Raw genomic sequence first — 20,867 nt, 5'->3', positions numbered from 1 at the left:
TATCTTTGAAATGCCTCTTTTCAGACCCCCTCATTCTAAAGCATGACCACCCTCAAGAGAGCACATAATCTTGTTAACTATTCTGTAATCATATCCCTGCCTTGCTTTCTCCCACCTACATGTAATCTTCCTTACATTCCCTCCTTAATTCCGAAGGCAGAAAAGAAGATGCAAACTGTCATTTCTTGGAAGCATTTATCTCAGTTTGCTGAAATCTTGCTTCCAGGTTTACCTTCTGTTTGGCTCAAAAAAAGTTTTATAAAAATTCTCTTTAGGTTTGGACATTCTTACATAGACAAGTCAGGGAACCTTAGCTCATAAACATTAAGTTTTCTGTTCTCATTGACAAATTCATCCCTATTAAGAGGATGGAAACAGGATAGTTAGCATTGCTAAGTGGTTAAGATCATGGGCTTTAGAGACAGACTTGGGTCCACATGTTGGCTCTGCTATTCACCAGCACTGTAACCTTGGGCAAGAGATTTGAGTAATTCTCAACCCTAAAATAGGGATAAAAATAGTATATATGTCTGATAAGGTTTTGGAGAGGATCAAATGAGATAAAGCATGCAAAGCACTTAGCACAATGCCTAGCACATAACTTGTACTCAATATACATAGTAGCTTTAATTATGCTGATATCAATAGAAAATCCATCCCTACCATGAGCCACATCAGCAACAGCTCATATTAAACTTCCAGTTCATCTAAGTGCACTTGTTTTAATTCCATGCTTACATAATAATGTTCTGATATATTATTTGGCTTCCCTTGTCCAGCTGCCTACATGGAAGGAATACTTAATTATCTTGGGCTCAGTTTCCTCATCTGTCAAATAGAGACTACAATAGTACTATCTCACAGGGTAGATGTGAGAATTAAATGCTTGAAGCACTTAGTTCAGTGCCTGGCACGTTGTAAGGAATAAGTATGAGCTGTTGAAAGCGTCATCCCTCTTAGGTATCCTTTCTCTGCCCTTTCTTAGGTACCCTCACTGGTAATTCCATCCAAGGTCATGGCAAGTTCTATTTCCTCCACAAAGCCTTCCCAAATAACTCCAAATAACACTTCTCTTATTTTTCCAATGGCCTATAGAATGCATTAGGTACTAAGATTTTATTTAATTTGAGATATTAAATGGCCCTCTAATGTTGCACACAGTGCTATAATAAATTGAGAGCTATAATAAATTGAGGATTTGATTATCAATTTTCTCCACCTGACAAACCTTAAATTGGCATTGGTGAGCCACTGAAGAAATTTCACAGGCATCTGTAGAGTAATCGTGGCTTTCAACAATGCGCCCGCCAACCCACCACTGCCTTACCAGTTGTATTGCCCATTATGCCTCAGATTTTCACCCTGAACCTCAATTTCTACATTCTAAAATGGAAAAAAAATCATAACGCTTGCCTCCACTATCTTAACTGCAACTGTTGTTCCTATGTAGATACCAAATCCTTTCTGGATATTAACATCTGGCTGTCACTCATGTGCCTCAGACCAAACATGCCTAAATCTGAACTTGCCATCTTATCACCCTAACCTCTTCTCTCTCTAACTGCTCTCTCAGAAAATGGGATAGAAGGGACAGCTCTTCTAACAATAGAATTTCAACTGATAAAAGTAGAAGGAATAAGGGAAACAAAATCAACATTAGGTAAACACTACAGCAATAACTATTACAGGTAAGAACCACCGATAGATGTTCTGATTAGCAATGAAAGTATTATAATTTTTATCATAATCAAGCATGCAAGATACTTGGTAATTACAATGGGAAAACAGCAACTATATAGTGGAGAAATCTGGCAGACATCACCTTAACCAAGTGACCAAGGTTGCATCCCTGGTAATAGAGCATATCATCATGTACCCCCCAATATGCTGCACCAACAAGAGTACAACATCACTTTGGTGGTATTTTTGCCCAAATTGCCCAAATCTAATGAAAAACCATCAGATAAGCCCAAATTAGAAACATTTTACAAAAACCCTAACCAGAACTCTTCAAAATTGTCAAAGTAATGAATGACAGAGACTGAGGAATTGTCATGGATGGAAGAGACTAAGAAGACATGACAACTAAATGCAATGTGGGATCCTGGATTGGATCCTGGAACAGAAAAAAAAAGACATTTGTGGGAAAACTGGTGAAATCAGAAGAAAGTATTTAGATTTGTTGATAGCACCGATGTTAATTTCTGTTTTAATAATTTCGCCATGGTTATGCAAGATATTAACATTAGAGGAAGCTGAGTGAAGGGTATACAGGAATTCTTTGTAATATCTTTACAACTCTTCTGTAAGTTGAAAAAGTATTGTTATTCAATCATTAGCCTATCATCAAACCTCAGAGCTATTTTTGATGACTCTTCTTTCTCAGCCCCCATGTGTAGTCAGCCCCTAAACCCTGTCATTTTAAGCTTTTTCAATATATTTCAAATCCATCCTCATTATCTTTTCCTAGTTCAGTCCCCATCATTTTCTTAAACTACTGTAACAGTTTTCTACCTGATCTCCATGTCTCCAGTGTCTCCCCTTCTTCACTCTAGTTCAGTATTGTCAGGTTCCTATTCTTAAAATAGAGTCCAGATCATGTTATACTCCTCCTTTCAGATGACAGATTCAACACAATCCCTATCACAAGCTCAGCTGACAAGCTAATTATAAAATTCATATGGAACTGCAAGACACCCCAAACAGCAAAAACAATTTTGAAAAGAAGAAAAAATAGGAGGACCCACACTACCTGATCTCAAAATTTACTACAAAGCAACAGCAATAAAGACAGTATGGTACTAGCATAAGGACAGACTTATAGGCTAATAGAATCAATCTGAAAGTCCAAAAATAAACCCTCACAACTAATTTTCAATAAGGGTGTCAAGAACATTCAATGGGGGAAATAGTCTCTTCAACAAAAGGTCCTGGGACAACTAGATTTCCATATGCATAAGAATGATGTTAGGACATCCACCTCACAACTATATGCAAAAATTAACTCAAATCAAAGATCTAAATGTAAAAGCAAAAACTATAACACTCTTAAAAGAAAACATAATGGTAAATCTTCCTAACCCCAGATATGACAATGGATTTTTAGATGTAACACCAAAAGCACAACAACAACAAAAAAAAAATAGGTAAACTGGACTTTATGAAAATTAAAATCTTTTGTGCTTCAAAGGATACTATCAAGAAAGTAAACACCCAAAGAATCAGAGAAAAATTTGCCCATCCTATCTCTGATAAGGGTCTAATACATAAATAGTTTCTAAAACTCAACAATAAAAGGACAAATAACCCAATTAAAAAGTGGTCTAAAGATCTGAATAGATATTTCTCCAAAGAAGACATATAAATGGCCCATATGCACATGAAAAGATGCTCAACATCATTAGTCATTAGGGAAATGAAAATCAAATCCACAATGAGATACCACTTTATACCCACAAGCCAGGTGAAAATAAAAAAGACAATCACAAGTGTCCATGATGATATGGAGAAATTAGAAACCTCACAGACTGCTGGTAGGAATGTAAAATGATGCCAAAACATTGGAAAACAGTTTGGCAATTCCTGAAAAGGTTTAACATAGACTTATCATATGACCCAGCAATTCCATGAGTGTGTACACATACATATGTATTTGTGTGTGTGTATGTGTATATATAAATATACTATACTATATATATATATACACTGTGTGTGTGTGTATATATATGTTTGTGTATAAGTGTATATATATGTGTGTCTATGTATCGAAGAGAAATGTCCACATAAAAACTTATGCATGGATGTTCATAGCAGCATTTTTTCATAATAGCCAGAAGGTAGAAACAACCCAAATACTCATCAATAGACAAATGGTTAAACAAAATCTATTATATCCATATAATGGAATATTATTTGGCCATAAAAAGGAATGAAGTACTGGTACATGATACAACATGGATGAACCTTAAAAACTTTATACTTAGTGAAAGAAGCCAGTCAAAACAGACCATATGACTTCGTCTTTATGAAATGTCCAGAATAGGCAAATCTAGAGACAGAAAGCAGATTAGTCATTGCTTAGAGCTAGGAAGGTAGGGGAAAGAAAGGTAGGGGAGTAATAGCTAAATGGTACGCAGCTTCTGTTTGAGGTGATGGAAATGTTCTAAATTGACTGTGGTGATTGATGGCTGCACATAGTTGTGAATATACTAAAAAATACTAAATACTTTAAAAAAGTGAATTGTACAGTAAGCGAATCATATCTCAATAAACTTTTTAAAAACTTCAAATGTCACCTTATTGCTTGTTGAATGAATTTCAAATTCCTTAATTTAGATCTTTTTCCCCCCAGCTCCCTCTCCCATGAAGCGACTGACCTACCCCTGCCCATCATCATTGACCCCCACTAGCCGGCATTATTGCTTACTACTCTTTTTCACCTGCCTTTCTATAAACCAAAATGAATTATTCGCCATTACCCATACACCCCATGAAGTTTCCCATCTTTTTTTTCCCTTTTTGCTATTCCATTCCCCTGGAACTTTCTCCACACAATTCATCGTTACATTTTTATATCCTATTGTTTTCACAAGGCCCAGTTCAAATGCTCCCTCCTATGCATATCCTTCCCTGTTTTTCAACCATCATATTATATGCCCTCAAAAAATTATTTACTGAAATAAAGGCAAGTAGTGCTCCCATATGACGGTTGCCACTGCAAAGGATAATCCTCTCAAAGTCACAACTGCACTTCTCTTTCTTTTCTAGTCACAGCAACGGCTCACTGCTTCAGCCTCCTTACTCAGTCCCTGAGAATGGTTCCAAACTGCTACCTCTACCTCTCCCAAAACCCTGTCCTTGATGAACAAAGTATTGACATTACAATATGCCAGGGCTGCCAAGTATAGTCGTGTAGGTTGTACACTGCACAACCCTAGTGGCGCCATTCAATTTTAGTCTATGTGAATGGCACACATTCCTAGGGTTGTGCAGTACATAGCCGCTCATGGCAGCCCTGCTTGTAAACATCAGTAGAATTTGGAAACAAAGCCAAAGAGAGCACTCAGTGAAAGAATCACTATAACTATATTGCTGTTGAGAAGTGGATATTTTCCAAATCGTATCCAAAAAATAAAACAAAAAAAAAAACCTCAGGAGAATAACATACTCATAGTACTCACATAGTGTTTGCATGGAATTAGAAACCAGGAACATCCAAGAGAAAAACTGTCACTGATGTTTTTCTAACAGTGGAAAAAGGACACACATTCTGGTCTATGCAAAGGTGTGCTATATCTGCAAGGTATTTCTCATGAGACCCTCCAACTCCATTAGGATCTGATTTTAGGTTACCAAGATGCCCCTGTTTAATTTGGCTTCAGGAACCTTGCTATCAGGAAAGGAATGACCTGTCTGATAGAAACAAGTATTGTGTCTCTATGTAGGTCTCTCTCCCATCACTGATCCATGATTGAACTGCCGTGTAGTTCATCAAGAAGTCTTTTGTAGATTGGGGAGTGTGAAATTAACACCCTTGGGTAAGATGATAAAAATTAGGCTTGGAACCCATAAGCCAAGTTGCAGAATCAGGACCCATGTCAACACCACCAAGGCAGATACCCTCAAAATCTCAGCCAGAGCAGCCATCCAACAAGCTCCCACCCCGACTACCACTCTAAACTGCAAGCATTAATGTGGGACTCTCCAAAATGCAGAGCCATAAAGGACTGCGAAGACAGGTGAGCTGGTAGTAGAGCCCAAGTACACCAGACATTAAATTTGTTCCTTCTTTTGTCTCCACTACATTTCAATTCAGCCTTCCTCTTTCATATTTTCTCTGGCATATTTCATTCCACTTCTTCTACCTCCTCCAGAGATTTTTCCGGATAACCCACCCAAACTGATCATTCCTTTTCTGAACTCCATTTGTACTTAGTGGTATTATACACTTATTGTTCCATTAGTCTCCTACTGTTGTTAATCATAACAACAACAGTAGTAGTAATAATAATACTAATGGAAGCAACTATTCTTTATTGAGTGCTTTACTATGCACCTGGCACTATATTCAGCATCTTTCATGTATTATTTCATATATTCCTCATAGCAATCTTATGAGGTAAGTACTATTTCCCCACCCTCCCCTCCCCCATTTGCATATGAGGAAACCAAACTCAGGAAAGATAGAGTAACTTGCCTAAGGTCATACAAGCACTAAGTTAAGTGAAAGCCAGGACTTGAACCCAGAACTGATCCAAAAGATCTTGTTTGTAGCCAATGCAACCTTTTGTCTTCACCCTCAAATGATAATTTACCTTTTGAGGAGTCTCCTCTGTCTCCACTCCCTACAGTGCCTAAAACAGTGTCAGACACATGAGTTTCCCAGGAAACATGTGCAAGCATGACTCTGTTCCCTGGCCAGAGACCAGCCCAGGACACAAGCTAGAAGAGAAAGGAAGTGGGCAGTGGGTACAGAGAGGCTTGATCTTTCAGGGAGCCACATGAGTCCCCCTCCTCTGACCCATTTATGAGAGGATCAAGCTGCTGCCTTGACCTCAACCCCAGAAAAAGATTTAGAAAAAAATATTTAGAATAGCATGGCCTGGTTGTCTTAAAACTCTTCCAGACAGCTCTGAAGGAACAGAACGAACCTAGGCCAACCCATGGGAGAGACGAATGGTATCCAGTTCCCTGCAGAAAAAGGACCAACTATGTCAGGTCACAGCCGTTTGGGTCGGCAAATGTTTGCAGAGCTCTGCCACTGAGAAGCTATGTGACTATAGTCAAGGATTTGTGGGGGAGTGGGGGGTAGGTGGGATAGGAGTATTTTTAAATAAGGGAGTTTCTAACTATTTCTAACTAAGTATTTTTTCTAACTAAGTATTTTTAAATAAGGGAGTTTCTAACTCTCAGCAGGCCATTTTGTTAGATGAAAATTCTGGAAAATTCTGGAAAAGAAGAAAACTGCTGGGAAGAATAAAGGTTGAAGATTATATTTTTGCTTCTAATCACCCATCCTCACCTCCGTATTTGAAAACTGAGGAAGGGGACTCTATCAACCACTATTTTGGAAGTGATGTATGTAAACTCTGTTTTTTCCCTTCACAACACTCATCACCATTTCTCATTTCCTAGTAGTGTGTTTTTGTTAAATGTCAATCTTCCCTACTAGACTGTAAGCTCTTGAAGGGCAGTGGCTTAATGCTGGTCCCTTATTGAAGATCCAGAAGCTAACGAAGTGTCTAGAATATACAAGATGCTCATCAGATACTTATTTAATGAATTAATGAAACAAACAGATGTCTTTATGGTATATGACAGACTTGGTTACCTAATCAAAAGCACTTTAAAATAGTCAAGCCTAGTTTATGCATAGAATGTCTCTCAAGATTTCCAAGAAACTGATAATAGTGGTTTGTTTCTGGAGAGAAGAAATAGTGTAGTAGGAGTCAGGGGTTGGAGGGAATCATACATGCTATTCTATTCCTTTCAAATTGTTTGAGTTTTAAAACAACAACCAATCAAACATAAAATCTGAAGGAAAAACATGCTTACAGTGGTTATCTCTAGGAGATAGACTTCTAGGGAACTTTTGTTTATTATGTGTCATATACCTATAATGTTTCAGGTTTGAGTCATAAGTGTGTGTTGCTTTCATGATAGAAAAAAAAAGAACACGATAAAAGTGGAATTTCACAAAGAATTAAAATATGTTCCCTAACTCTGCTAACCACCTAGAGTATGAGAATGGAATCAGCTAGAAGCTGGGTTCAAAAACCCAAAAAGCTCTGTCCAGACTGTACTAGGAAAAGTGAAACTGCTGTTCCTCCCCACAGATAAGCTTTTTCTTCAAGCAACTGGATTTATTTTAATCCCTCAGACTGCTTCAAGCCACTATTACAGCCCAGACATCAACTCAGCTAGATAATTGGATACTTTTGAAGAGAAGGTGTCTGTCTTTTGTATGTGACAGTAATGACAGGGCAGTGACAGTGGGCCTCTTTAACTCTTCAAGCTTTACTGGTCCCATCTTCCAGGCAGGAAAAACTAAGGTACAGAAAAGTTGATCACTTTTATCTCACCTGTCTCAATCAGCCCAGAATCCAGCTGTTTGCTGCTAAAAGTTAATGATTTTAAATGCTGAACACACATTAGAATAACCTAGGCAGTTTATTCAAAATAAAATACTAATACCCGGGGCCCATTCCTCAAGATCCTGATTCAACTTGTTGAGCCTGGGGCTTGGGCAATAATATTTTAGAGTGTCCCAGGCAATTTCAGTGTACAGTCAGGTTCGAAAACCACACTTCTACCTACTGCTGAATACCCCCGGTATCCTTAGAGAAAGAGTGCTCAGTCCCTATTTTTAGGGACTCTTCTTTAAGCAGTATATTTCCCTCAAAAAAAGGCAGGCCAAAGAAGTCTGTAACCAAGACAACAAGCTGGGAACATAGAGAGATAGGACTCTGCAATTTGAAACCAATGGAAGCAGAAGAGAAAAAGTAGAGGTCTAAAAGCAGACACGGAAAAATAGACAGAAAATTAGAGAATGAAGGTATGGTATCTGAGAGAGCATCTGGATGTCAGCATATCGCACTCCTAGCTCCACCTTCCAAACTGGGCACCTTGACACAGATGCCCTAAAGATGGAAAGCAACCCTGAATTAGCAAATTAAATCCTTAAAAAACACACTTTTTTCCTAATTTAACATCTAGGGTAAAAAAATGGGAATGTCTGCTCTTGCAGAGGTTACAAACCAGTTTTCCCCCCAAGCCTTCTCGCTTTCCACCTCTACCTGACTGTATGTATAACAAAGCAGAATGACAACGAAACATTAAATCTGGATGTACTTGGATTTTTAGAAAGTGCTCTTCTTCCTTATGTGCTCTGACCCTGGAGTTCAAGTTCTGTTCCCAACCAGGGAAGCACTGAAGTGGATGAAAGGGCTGAGGACGCTGAAAATTGAAGGTCATGGACTTGGCCTTTTGTCCTTTTTCTCAGGCAGGGGCTATTCTGGAAAGCAGACATCAAAAGGAAAATTCAGCCTGTGATGAGCTAACATTGAACAAAAGGTGATGAGGCATTAATGGAAAAAGAAAGAAGAAAAGAGAAAAATGGGCCTTTCTGTACCAAAAGGGGCTCTTTTCTGAAAACTGCTTCAAATTACATTTTACACATTTGGTTCACTCCAGAAAGCTTTGCGTTGTACCTAGAAGCAAAATATTTTTGCCACGCCTTATGAGGAGAAATTAAGGCAGATACAAATGGCCCAGAATTTGGTGGTTTGGTAGTCACAGGGGGAGTGGGAAGGAAATACATGACTTTAAGAATAGCCCTCTAGGCTCATTCTATTTCCCTCAGTCCAAACAGACAGCTGAGAATTTATTCACAGTGACATTAAAGAAGGGGCATACAAGCAAAACTGCATTGGAGCCAACTACTGGCAGTTTGAGGGAATACAAAGCCATACATTACCTTTTCTTAAAGGAACTCAACGAATGGTGATTTCCCTGGCCCACCAGTCTCTGAGGATTTTGAGTAGCCTAGGAGAAGGATGCTTGGCTCTCCTAAGCCTTTGAGGTTGGCTTTTGGGCTTATAATATTTTTAATTAGCCACCTGCTTTTTCCTTCACCACAGAGAGAAAAAAACAGCCTGATATGGGACTCCTGGAGTGTGTTCTACTGGAAGACAGGTGAAATAATGAGCTATGCTTTCCTCTCCAGCCAGCCACATATTTTCCACAAGAATCCAACTTTGGGTCACAGGCTTACGCCTGCAAAAGCACTGCTTTCCCTTCCTCTCCAGGGGCCTACAAATCATCCTTTCTCCTAGATGCCTTTGAACTTTATTAGGTGACCCATTATGCTGTGTCCTTTAATTCAGTCTTATGGTAGACTCTATTCTGAGCAGAAGAAACCCACAGGAGCCAAAACAAGAAGTGCAAATAACATTAAGCAACAGGTATTTAAGATAACGTAATTTTTAATAGCTAAGGCGGGGCCCCAAACCAAATGGCCTAAAGGCTCCTCCCAGCTCTGTAGGAACTACATAAAACTAATAATAATAATAACAACGTCACTTATCAAACTACATGCTTACCAATTAAATGTTTGATGGTATAAAAGAATCACACCAGCAGAGTGACTTCAGCAAATCGCATAATCAAGAAATATCCACTGAACATTCAATCATGTTCTACACTCTCTACAGATGTAGAATCTTAGAATAATGAAAAGCTATGTTAAATCTCAATTCTGTAAACAGTGCCTTGGGTAAGCTATACTCCCTTAGCTCTCCTGCAGGCCCAGCATTAATGAACTAATCCTAAATTATAATATGTACTTTAAACATTACTTTGCCCTTCTGTTTTTCCCAGTCCATCACCAGCAGTGACCCAGGTCAAGTGATTTGAGACTTCCTCAAATATCCACAGAAGGATAAGCTGTTTCAATGCATGCAGACTTTATTTATTTAAGGTATATCTCTGGAATAAAATACATGGCCTGAGAGTCAGAAGCCTAGGTTCTAATCCCAGAACATCTGATAACTAAAGTATGGACTTAGGCAAAAACAAAAACAAAAACAAAAACAAAAACAAAAAAAACCTTGCCCTCTCTAAATCTTGGAGCCCACATCTATAAAAAAGGGTTGAACCAGATTGGTGCTTTTCAGCATGGTTTAGCACCCCCAGAGGTATATCTCATCAGTGAGAGGTGACACAAGTGATTTATAACGAATAACAAAGTACTGAAGTTCACAAATTACCTGCATATATATTCATTTGTACATTATCTCACTGACAATCCACTTCCTCACTTGCATTCCTTTGTGCTTTCTTGAGTCAGAGAGCAAAATTATCTTCTTATTGATGCAACCCTCAGCTTAGTCTATTGAGGATGCGAAGACCATCCATTGTGTGTATAGCAGCTACAACAAGGTTGAGAATCCTTGGACTAAATCATTCATTCACTTTCCATACAGTTATTAAGAACCTACTACACACCAGACACTATGCGAAGTGCTGGGGATATCACAGCGAGTAACACAAACATGGCCTTTGCTTTTGTGGAGCACTCAGTCTGACAGGAATGAAAATTACATAAAACATGCAAATCTCACTATAATAAAAACTATGATCAGAGTTTTGAGAGCCTGTAACAGAGCCAGCAAGTGGACAGCAGGCAGGGGGCAAGAGATTCCCCACAAGAGAAGAGCATGGGTAAAGACTTCAATGGCCCAGAGGTTATAAAGACATGTTCAGGAAACTCAAAGTAGCTCCTTTTGCCTGGATAATGTGGAGTGCCCAGGGAAACATGGTAAGAAATTATGCTGAAGAGCTGTACAGAAGCAAGATCACTAAGCAAGGCCTAAGAAGTCATGTGAAAGAGTTTGAATTGTCCCCTCCAACAATAAATCTCTATAATTCTACTCAGAGAGTAAAACTGGGATGTGTGCCGAGGATCACAAGTCTGAAACCCTCCCTCCCCCATAAATACACTATTAGGAATGCTGTCAGGGGCTAAGAGACTATAGTTTCATTCCACTTCAGATTCAATAGACTTTTGCCAGCTGGTCTGGGAACCTGATTCCCAAGAATATTGTGTCCATGGGAAAATTCAATCTGAATTCTAAACAGACTTCCAAAGAAACGTTTGGAACAAAACCCATTCAACAGTTGTTGGGGAATGCCTGGCAAGCAACGAAATACAACAGGACCTCGCTTTATTCCACAGAGCCAGTGTTTGAAAAATAGACTGAACACTATAACCACTGTCTTAAACACAATATTCTCATTTTGATTAGTAGGGTTATATTTACATACCACAATTGAGCGGCATCATGTAGTGCCTATTTATATATTTAAATTACCATAAAACCCCAAATATGTTGGAGATGACTGAATATTTTCACTCTAAATAAAGACAATGCAGAAATGAAGAAGAGGGTGGTCTCTTTAGAAAGAAACATGGATGCAAACCAAGTCTGTAACTAACACACAATCTTCCTGTGTCCATGCCCAAACAACTCTCAATTACCCGGGCAGTAATTCAACAAATATTTAAATGTTAAGTGTCATCTACTTTTGCATGGTGGGATCTCCATTTTTCTTCACTTTCCTTTCAATAGAGAATTCCTATCTATCTGCACTCAGTAAAACACCATCTGACACCTGGAATGCCCCAACTTCCTCACCCACTCACTAATAGTGAGGGAAATAGAAGTGTTGGTAATTTCCCAGAAACACCCTTCAAATCTCATCAGGTAGTCATTATGGAGCAGTCATTCTCAAAGTTGAGTGTGTATAAATATCACCTGGGGAGGGGTGGATTAAAATTCGCGTTCCCAGGTCGATTCCCCTCCCCCATAATCAGACTCCATAGGTCTGAGCTAGGGCCCAGAAATCAGCATTTTAAATAAGTAACCAAGATGATTCTGATGTGAGTGGCTCAAGAACCAAACTTTGAGGAGGTTCCAGTCAAGATGGCGGAGCAGCCAAAGAGAATCTGTCAAACAGCTGCTACCCACACACCATACGGAAAATAAAACAGCCTTTGTTTTAGCCTTTAAAAAAACAGAATCAAACTTTGAGAAATCCCACTGTACATATTTTAGCTAGCCAAGTCCCAAATCCTGACCTGAGAATAATAATTGCCAATCAGAAAGCTGGGTGGCTCTGATATGTGAACACTGACAGACGGTAAAACAGATGAGAGAGAAAAACACAGCATCCTAGTTAACTTGCCCCCAACTACATTTTAGTTTTTAAAAATTCCACATTTTTACTTTAATCAGGCAGATGGCATTGCCTTTCCAGCAATCTCCTACTGACACCAGAAAAGGAACTCGAATGGGTCCATTTAGAAAGAAGGTATAAAGGTGGGAGAAGAAACATTGTAATTTGCTCAGCCCTGCCCCAACTTTTTTCAGCCTCCTTACCTTTCCTGCTAGTTGGTTTCCATTTCTGGAACTCAGTGCTGCTGTGGCAGGGAAGAGAGGCCAAGGTGGGGTAGTCTTCTATTATTCACATTAATGCTTTCTTCTATTGCGTGAATAATCAAGAGTTGACTGGAAAGGGGAATAAATGAAAGGCAAATATTCTACTGAGAGGTTAAATAGGATAAAGACAGCCCCCTGTTGGTTGAGAGCTGTGAGGTGATAAATGAACAGTCAGGATCCCTGCCTCTTTTCATTCTCACTGTTTGCCAGGAACACAGATTTAAAGTCCACAACGTCAGCACTGAGCTTGAGAGAAATAATCAGGTATCTGTGTTTTTCCACTGTTCCTAATTCAGCACTTAATGTTGTCAATTCAGCCCAAAAGTCTAAAATTGTAAAGGTAGGGGATAGATCTTGTCTGAGAATTTATTTTATTGTCATAAGAACATTTGAGATCTACCCTCTTAACAAAAGATTAAGTAAACAATACAGTATTGTTAACTATAGCACAATATTGTACAGCAGATCTCTAGAACTTATCTTGTACAATTGAAACTTTTATGCCCATTGATTAGCAGTTTGCCAATCCCTGATAACCCTTCTCTCCCAGCCCCTTGTAATTGCCATTCTACATTCTGAGTTTGACTATATAAATACCTCTTATCAGTAGAATCATGCAGTATTTGTCCTCTGTAACTGGCTTATTTCACTTAGCATATGTCAAGGTCCATCTATGTCATAGCATATGGCAGAATTTCCTCCTTTTTAAAGCTGAATAATATTCTCTTGTATGTATATATGTTTTCTTTATCCATTCATCCATCGATGAACACTTAGGTTGTTTCTACATCTATGGTGAAGTGCTGCAATGAATATCGGAGTGCCAATATCTAATCAAGACCCTGATTTCAATTCTTTTGGATAAATACTCAGAAGCGGAATTGCTGGATAATACGGTAGTTCTGTTTTTAACTTTTTGAGGAGTCTCCAAACTGTTCTCCACAGCAGCTTCAAGTATTCCCATCAAGTATACCAGAGTTCCAATTTCTTTACATCCTCACCAACAGGTTTTTTTTTTTTATTGCAAGAAAACAGAGTCCTACTCAAGCTGGCTCAAGAAAAGGGAGGTCTGTGGTAAGAAAACAGGTATATCATGAGAATCTTAGTGCAGGATAAAGCTCGCCCTCAGGAGAACTGGAAGGTCATTTTGAGTTCAAGGTGGGTATGGGGAATAGCTCATCTCTCTCAGGGCCTGTCTGTTCCTCTCTTACTAGCTTCCTCTGTTTATTCAAGGTTTCTGTCTCCTCATAACAGCAGTTTAGACATGGCCTGACATGACTGCTCCTCTCCCCATCATCTTTTGGCTCTTGTCCCTGTCACTAACAGCCTTATTCTCTCACCTTCTCAATTCTAATTTCCTAGGAGAGGAATACAAATGACGCAGCTCATCTTGTTAAGCCCACAGTACTGGCCAGGTGATAGATGTTATGTTTTGAGGACAGGTGGCCACTTTCATCCAATCAACCCAAGCCATGAAGGCAAGGTCTATGGCATAGTTCATGGCTGTTACCTCCTAGCATAACTGGTAGGGAGTGGTTTGCCTTCAAAGGAGATGTGGACCAGAAGGCATAGTAAAATATATGTATAGGACTGACGCTTAGCATGTAATTTGAAAGATAATGACATGTCCACTCATGAGCTTCAAACATCCATACTCTTATTTTCTTAAATAAGAAAAAAGATAGCATCTGACCCCAACAAAAACCTCTAGCCCTCCACTCCTACTAAACTAACTTCTTTAACCTGGTAAAAGAATGCAAATATGTTGTATTACAGGGGAAGACACCATAGTGCCAACTCCCTAAGATAAAAAAGAAAGGAGAGGAGAGCAGGAGATAGACAAATCCTGATAAACTGACAGCACTGGCCTTTAGCTCATCTCTTAGAAGGCAGTCAGTTTGCTTTACACCCTATGATCATCTTATCTTCAAAATTTCTTCAAGTGTCATGTGAGGTCATTGTTTAATGTTAACTAGAACAAGACAAGCGACATCACAAACCTACAGATGGCAACTGAGAGCTTATCATTCTTGGATTATTTTATTCTGTGGAGCGATACATGCAGGAGAGTAAAGAATGCTACTTTGGCAGCCTCTTCATAATGACTGTCAGATACCTGTACTTCTTCTCAACTAAATCTTCCCCTACACAATCTATCTTTCCCTATCAATTCCCAGTTGCAACAACAATAAATGCTATCCCTGACAAAATCGATAGATTTGCTAGTGACAAGTGCCTAGACAGAGGAGAAAACAAAGAAAAAACACTGACAACCATTGAGAACCTGGTGGTGGCAATCTCACAAAGTGAGTAACAGATGAAGAGAAATTAAAAGGTTGCACTGCCTTGTAAAGAATGTTTCTCAAACTCAGAGCAGGGCCTACTGGAGTTGAAGAGAGTCCAAACAGGGTTTCAAAGACCAGAACTGCAAAGCCCTAAAGAAATGTGAAAGATTTTGACATTATCTCACAATTATCCCTGAGTAGCTTAGTTTAAGACTTTTCGTGTAACTCTTAACATTAATTGATTTTTATTTTATCATTCCAGGTAAGTAAGTTATGGTAGCTCTGGAGAGGGGAGAGGACAGAATGGTGCTGTTTTGGTACCCAACAGTTGGTTATCACCCTTTTTGTCCCAGGTGCCACCTATCATCCCTTCTTCAAAACAGCCCTTCAAAATCTTCCTGCACAGAAATGATATTATGTAGCTGTTAAAAGGAACGAAGTAGTGCTATATGCATTGGCATCCAACTATACTGTCAAACAAAAACAAAATCAGGCTATAAGGAATCATCCCATTTTTGTAAAAATTATGTAAAGAAAAAGATCTGAAAGAATAAATGCTAGCTGTTAATAATGATTATCTCTGGTAGGTGGGATTACGGGAGATTTTCACTTTCTATGTTTGCCACTTCTGACTTGCTTAAATTTTTCTTCCAAAAAATGTGTTGTCTTTGCAATCAAGAAAATGATATTTTTAACCTCCTATAGTTTATCAATAGGTGGTACCATCACAGCTTTGGTTTTCACTTCCCATTTGTATAGGTTTTAAAGAGGCAGGAGGGAAGAAATTAACAAATAAGGGTCTCTGGGATTAAAAGAAAATCGTTAACTCTATAGTTGGCACTCAGGAAGTAAATCCCATGGATGAGATAGAAGGCAGTGTGGTAGAGGTCAAAGGTAGGGGCTCTGGAGTCCAGGTTCAAGTCTCAGACTACTACTTACTTGTTTTGTTTCCTCCTCTATTTACTGATATGTATGAAACACCTGGAACATGTCTAGCAGATGATGTGTGCAACAAAAGGTACCTATTCTTACTTTCGATGGAGAAGCCAAAGTGCTGCAATTAAAAATCATTTTCATTTACTTTTAGTTATAATGTCTCCAATTTACTTTCATCAGAGACACTTTGATACATGTGTGTGCATTAGTTTTATTCTCCACTGTAGGGCAGTTAGTTAACATTCAGTACGTGCTGGAAGAAGCCCAAAGCACTGGCTAGCAAGAGTTGATTGTGCTCATCCCTCCCCAACTCTTTTTGTTACTTTAGTGAGGACAGATTGATAGATTGAAATGTGCCATGGGAAATGACAAATGTTATAAAGCAGTGCTTTAAACATTTACCGGCATACCACTATTAACATCTGAAGGACCCTAATTGAGAATATACACACCAGGGATGATTAATTAGCAACCGAAATCTCTAATCAAAGCCCGCAATCAAGAACTCAATAACAAAAAGACAAACAACCTAGTTTTTCAAAAATGAGCAAAGAACACGAACAGACATTTCTCTAAAGAAGATATGAAAATGGCCAATGAGGACATAAAAAGGTGCTCAACATTATTAGCCATCAGAGAAATGCAAAACAAAACCACAATGAGATACCATTTCACATCTACTAGGATGGCTACAATTTCAAAAATGGAAAATAAGTACTGGAGAAGACGTGGGGAAATTAGAACCCTTTTACATTACTGGTGGGAATATAAAATAGCTCAGCTGCTGTGAAAAAAGTTTGGTGGTTTGGTGGTTTCTCCAATATTTAAACATATAACTATCATATGACATGGCAATTCTACTCCTAAGTATATACCCCCAAAGAACTGAAAACAGAGATTCAAAGAGATATTTTACTTGTAAGCCAATGTTCCTCGCAGTATTATTCACAATAGCCAAAGGGAACCAATCCAAATGTCCATGGACAGATGACTGGATAAATGAAATCTGGTATATTGTCATAAAAAAAAAATAAAGTACTGATACATGCTACTACATGGATGAACCTTGAAAACATCATGCTAAGTAAAATAAGCCAGACACAAAAGGACAAATATTGTTATGGTTCCACTTATATGAGGTACTTAGAAATGCAGATTCATAGAAATAGAAAGAAGAACAGCGGTTACCAGGGGTTAGGAGAGGGGGAAATAGGGAGTTATTGCTTAATGCTTAATGGATACAGAATTTCTGTTTGGGGTAATAAAAAAGTTTTGGAAGTAGATAGTGGTGACGGTTGCAGAACATTGTGAATATAATTAGTGCCACTGAATCGTACACTTAAAAATGGTTAAAATGGCAAATTTTGTTATATATATTTGACAATTTTAAAAATTAATGTAACATACCAAAAACCAATGAATTATATACTTTAAATGAGTGAATTGTACGGTATGAATTATATCTCAATAAAGTTGTCTGGGTCTCTTTTTAAAAGCCCACAAGCAAGTTGTGGGGCAATTATTTTGTGGGAGTGGGGTGACTGAAGCACTATTTTGATTATGGTGTATATACTTGTCAAAACTCGGAACTGAATCCTAAAAAAAGGTGAATTTTCCTATATCTAAGATATACTTTAATTTTTAATGGAAAAAAACACACTCAAATGGTTTGTTAATTTTTATTAGAACAATGAATACTATAAATATTTCACTGGGGAATTTCTTCGTGTTCAAGATACATGAATCAGTTAGCAATATTATTCAGGTACCCTCATCCATGCATGAATAAGACTGGTTGGCCCAAAGCCCTTCACCCCTTTGGAATGACACCTTAGGCTAGCAAATCAAACAAACCTTATGTTCGGACTCTTAATGGAAGATTCAGATGTGCCCTTTGATTGGAAGGTAAGCTGAATCATACCACTAGAATGTTGTCACATCTACCTCCAGTGAACCTTTCACACAAGATAGTGAATGGAAAGAATAAGGGATGGATTACCTCTGGGTATACAGATCAGGCTGTATTTTGTGCCTGATTATTACTAAATGTGTGGTAGAACTTAATCTGAACTGTTTTCACTGCAATATACAGGTTGTGAGGAGGAAACCTGTAGCCCTCACCTACCTCTAACTACTGAAGATCAATGACACCCACCAAAATAGAATCTAATAACTGTAGACAACCAAAGTGGCTTATTAGATCAATTTGCAACAAATATATTTGGGACTTCTGTACAAACAGAAGTGTGTCTGATCTGAGAATTCACTTTAAGTAAAATCAAAACCAAAGAAACAAACAAACAAACAAAAATCTACTTTCCCATTCTGGCTGTATGGCTAGAAGAGATGAGGAGATGTGAGTCGTTTGTGTTTGTTACTTATATACAAGGTACAGTAGTTCCCCCCTTTTTTATGAGGGATACATTTCAAGAATCCCCAGTGAATGTCTGAAAACCTCAGATAGTACCAAACCCTTTATATACTAAGTTATTTTTCCTATACATACATACCTATGATAAAGTTTAACTTATAAAGTAGGCACAGTAAGAGATTAACAACTTCAATAATAAAATAGAACAATTATAACAATAAACTGTAATAAAAGTTATGTGAATACGGTCTCTCTCTCTCTCTCTTGGAATATTTTGTACTGTACTCACCCTTCTTCTTGTGATCTGAGATATTCCTACATGATGAGATGAAATGAGATGAATGACACAGTCATTGTGATGTAGTGTTAGGCTACTATAAGGGTTACCTGAAAATAAGCACTATGGTACCGCAACAGTCGATCTGATAACCCAGACAGCTACTAAGTGACTAATGAGTGGGTAGTGTATACTGTGTGGATATGCTGGATAAAGGGATGATTCAAGTCCTGGGCAGGACAGAGTGGGATGGCATGATATTTCATCACACTACTCAGAATGGTGTGTGATTTAAAACTTATCATTTATTTCTAGAACTTTCCATTTAATATGTTTAAACCAAGGTTAATCACACCTAACTGAAAACATGGAAAGAAAAATCACAGATAAGGGAAGACTACTGTAATACTATTAAATGGATTTTGTTTCACAGAAATTATTTCCCATTTAATATGTTGCTCGTCAAGGGATTTTATCCAAAGGGTCAGAGTCAAACTTCACAATACGGATCCAGGAAAAAATAATAACATTTAACAGTGGCATCTCTTTAAATTGAGCTAAACGTTAGGACCCAAATATCAAGTTTCAGGTGTGTCCTCTAGCCTCAGAGGCCAAGTTGTTAGTGGTCACTAAACCTCAGAACTTGAGCCCAAGCAGTAGGTAACCTCAGAGGGTGGGTGAGCATAGGGGAAAGGAGGTTCAGTGAAACAGGTGATGGCAAAGGCCAGCAGAAGGAAGTAAGCAAAGAGTTCGTTCGGTTTTATTTTTTTTAATTTTCTTTGGCTTTATTGAAATATAACAATTAGTTGCTTGTATCTATATTGTACAAGACAATGAGTTCTTTCTCAATTATAGTTGGCATACAGTAATATACCGGTTTCAGTTCTATAGCAGTGATCAGAGATCCACATAAGTCGCAAAGTGATCACCCCACTAAATGTAGTACCCATCTTCCCCTTAGATATTTATTACAACATTGTTGAATATTTTACTTATGCCACAATTCATATCTCATGACTATTTTGTAACTATCCATTTGTACTTCTTAATCCCTTTGCCCTTTTTCCCCGAACGCCCCTCCCATCTAGTAGCCCTCAAAATATTCTCTGTATATATGACTTTGTTTCTGTTTTTGTTGTTATTGTTTATTTTGTTCTTTAGATTTTGCATGTAGTGAAATCATATGGTATTTGTCTTTTTCTAGCTGACTTACTTCATTCAGTATAATACTCTCTAGGTCCGTGAAGGCAGTATCTTTTTCCATCCCCTTCCTTTTAGTCTGTGGGTGTCTTTTAATCTGAAGTGAGTCTTTTGTAGGCAGCATATGTAGGGGTCTTATTTTCTTATCCATTCAGCCACTGATCTTTTGGTTGGAGCACTTAATTCTTTTCCATTTGAGGTATTTGTTGATAGGAATGTAGTTACTACCATTCTTTATTCATGTTTTTGAAACATGGTTTTTCTTCTTAAAGAAGTCTCTCCAACATTTCCTATAATACTGGCTTGGTGTTGATAAATTCCTTTTGCCTATTCTTGCCTGGGAAGCTCTTTATCTGTCCTTCAACTCTAAATGATAGCTTTGCTGGAGAAAGTATTCTTGGCCACGTCAAATATTTTGTGTCAAGCTCTTCTGTCCTGCATAGCTTCTTTTGAGAAATCAGCTGCCAGTCTTATGGGTGCTCACTTGTAGGTAACCAACTGCTTTTTCTCTTGCTGCTTTTAAGATTCTCTCCTTGTATTTAAACTTTGGCATTTTAATTATGATGTGTCTTGATGTGGGCCTCTTTGAGTTCTTGGTTTTGGGGACTCTCTGAGCTTCTTGGGGTTTTATGTCTATTTCCTTCACCAAGTGAGGGAAGTTTTCCATCATTATTTCTTCAAATAGCTCTTCAACGTCTTGTTTTCCTTCCGGTACCCCTAGACATGTATATCTTTACATTTAATAGTGTCCCATAGGCTCCTTAAATTATTATTATATTCTTGGCTTCTTTTTTCTTGCC

The 20,867-nt window shown here is 38.2% G+C and overlaps 1 protein-coding gene across 7 annotated transcripts in view; it reads right to left on the bottom strand.

Annotated features, from left to right (window-relative positions):
- TMEM164 (transmembrane protein 164) overlaps positions 1–20,867 on the bottom strand; it is a 187,979-nt gene that overhangs the window by 132,443 nt on the left and 34,669 nt on the right. Inside the window, exon 1 of one of the 7 annotated variants that reach the window (XM_023520003.1) lies at positions 12,939–13,048. The exons of the other annotated variants lie outside the window; for them this stretch is intronic. The gene's annotated coding sequence lies outside the window, so the exon portion shown is untranslated. Of the gene's footprint in view, positions 1–12,938; positions 13,049–20,867 lie in introns of those variants that run through there. 7 annotated transcript variants of the gene reach the window in all.

Source organism: Pteropus vampyrus, unplaced genomic scaffold (assembly GCF_000151845.1).
Source record: "Pteropus vampyrus isolate Shadow unplaced genomic scaffold, Pvam_2.0 Scaffold244, whole genome shotgun sequence".
Taxonomy (NCBI): Eukaryota; Metazoa; Chordata; class Mammalia; order Chiroptera; family Pteropodidae; genus Pteropus; species Pteropus vampyrus.
This window is presented reverse-complemented; position numbering and strand designations above follow the sequence as displayed.